The sequence below is a fragment of the Gadus macrocephalus genome, chromosome 7 (genome assembly GCF_031168955.1).
Source record: "Gadus macrocephalus chromosome 7, ASM3116895v1".
In the NCBI taxonomy this organism is placed as follows: domain Eukaryota; kingdom Metazoa; phylum Chordata; class Actinopteri; order Gadiformes; family Gadidae; genus Gadus; species Gadus macrocephalus.
The window spans coordinates 13,290,231-13,292,730 of record NC_082388.1 but is presented as its reverse complement, the minus strand read 5'-3'; the positions used below and the strand labels follow the sequence as shown (position 1 = coordinate 13,292,730).

Below are 2,500 nucleotides of genomic sequence, written 5' to 3'. Positions count from 1 at the left end.
AAGGAAGAAGAGGCAGAGTCTGAGAAAAAAACTGCGTCATTAAAAGAGAAGAAGAGAGAGTCGGAGAGAACAGAGAGAGAGACGCATTAAGAGAGAGGATAAAAGCAATTCAATATTTTAAAGCAGTAAACCACAAATGTTATATGGAGGACTCAGGAGTCCTAAACGAAGGCACACACACACACACACGCACACACACACACACACACACACACACACACACACACACACACACACACACACACACACACACACACACACACACACACACACACACACACACACACGGACAGTAATGTAGTGGAGGTGATGTAGGGTAATATCTGGGCCCCAGGGCCGATTCGAGGCCCTTAGAATGGGCTGATGGCCGATCATTGCTCCAATACACAGGCCTGAGTACACACATAAATCTGACACACGCACACACACACAGACACATAAATATGCACACACACACACACATAAATATGCACACACACACACACACACACACACACACACACACACACACACACACACACACACACACACACACACACACAAGCAAACACACAAACAATCAATAGTGTAGTCAGGAAGCAGTGGGGTGATTCAGTGGGCTGCTGTCCCGCCCACACCACACATCTCCAGGTTGGCAGACATACAGCCTGACTCCATCCTGCTCTCCAACGTGAGAGAGGGAGGGAGAGAGAGAGAGAGAGAGAGAGAGAGAGAGAGAGAGAGAGAGAGAGAGAGAGAGAGAGAGAGAGAGAAGGAGAGAGCGAGAGCGAGAGAGAGAGAGAGAGAGGACAGCCCGCGTTAGGCAAAAGCTCAATATATCTTAGAGACAAACTTAATATCAGAAGGGTCGAAAATGTGTCTGAGGAAATTTAAATTATGCAGAGTTTCCTTTTTTTATGATTCCAGAATATTTACTTTGTTGCCTCAATAAATCCACCCATCTCCTACACCCTGCTCTATTGGGCCCTCCACCTCTTTGATTTATTTTACTTGCTAGCACCTTGAAGTTTTTACAGCTGCTCCAATATTGATCGTGTTTTTCCGAAATTTCATGTCCAAAATAGACTTCAGTCGTGTTTGGGGCGAGCGAAAACAGCATCCTGCTACTTTCCCGCTCCATTAAACCAACGTATTCCATTTATTCTGGGTTATGCCACGAATACGACGAAAATTCATGTTCTGGTCTTTCGGCTTCAGACACTTTGAGGGAAAGTCTCTACTGCTAAATGACTGTAGCCACAGATTTTATTATAATATATTTCTATAATATTGGTTTTATGGTCCCTATAGCCTGGCTGGCGCACATCAAAATAATATACAATATTAATGAGTAATCCAAATGAGCTGAGGCTAGAAATATTGTCGGCAAGACAGTTTCATGTCTAAACAGTTTCAATGTTGTGATCTGATGAACACACAGACAAGACCACATCATTTCTACAACCTCTTAGCATCCGAACCGGGACCCTCATATTATTTGCCCGTCCCGGCCAAAGGACTGGGGAGGAGCTGCACTCCGGTTGTTAGGATTCTGAGGGTTTACGGGTTGACGCGTAGCGATGCAGCTCCATCCAAGTCAGGGACTACTGCCGCCTCAACAACGGCAGCTCATCAACGCCACCGCCCCCGACCGGCATCCAGCCCCGCACACACGGGACTCCCCCAGCCTGGCTGACATTTTCTCCAAAGTGGACTTGCCTCGAGGCTTCCCTCAGGTGCCCACGCCTGGAACGTTTCGAATTCATGCATCAGCTTTTGGCCTCAGAGTTTCTGCCCAAGCCTTCCAGCGCCTGAGGGACTCTGTTCTGTGCGACCTCCTGTTCCTGTTCCCCTACCTCGGTGACATTCTCATCGGCAGCGCCTGCCATGTGCAGCACCGGCCCCTTCTGCAGACCCTTAGCGCCCGCCTCGACCAGCTTGGCCTCATCGTGACTGGAGCTGCTGTCCGTCCATTACCGTGGGCATCACATCACGCAGCACGGTGCGGTGGCCTTGGAGGCTGCTGTAGTCAGCTTCCCTGCCGCTGGCCGGCGTTTCAGGAGACTTTCAGGGGATCGAAGATTTTTACCACCGTTTTGTCATGAGGCCCCTGCATGAGGCGCTAAAAGGTTAAGCCTTCAAGCTCAGCGTCGACTGGTCCGCGGACATGGCCAGGGCTTCCAGTGGCACCAAGACAGCAATAGCCAACGCATGCATGCTGGTGCAACCGGATCCAGATGAGCCGATCGCTCTTAGACCCGACGCTGCGGACTGCGCCGATGGTCGCCCATGAGCATCTGGGCAGGTTTGACGGCTAATACAGCAGCTTTGACTACGAGCTGCTTGGACTCTACCCCGCCATCCGCCATGGACAGATCCTGCTGGAAGGCCTTTGAGGGCGTCACAAGGCTTTGGTCCGAGCCTTAACCCGGGGCCTTCTCTAATGCCTCCGAGCCATGCCAGCAGCGACACCTGGCCTTCATCTCAGAGTTCAGGCATCCAGCATATTGCAGGAAGGAAC

The 2,500-nt window shown here is 50.5% G+C and overlaps 2 protein-coding genes across 4 annotated transcripts in view; both read right to left on the bottom strand.

Annotated features, from left to right (window-relative positions):
• The window catches only part of arr3a (arrestin 3a, retinal (X-arrestin)), a 138,291-nt gene that overhangs the window by 80,174 nt on the left and 55,617 nt on the right, over window positions 1–2,500 (bottom strand). The window lies entirely within an intron of this gene.
• The window catches only part of LOC132460832 (actin-binding LIM protein 3-like), a 27,330-nt gene that overhangs the window by 4,662 nt on the left and 20,168 nt on the right, over window positions 1–2,500 (bottom strand). The window lies entirely within an intron of this gene.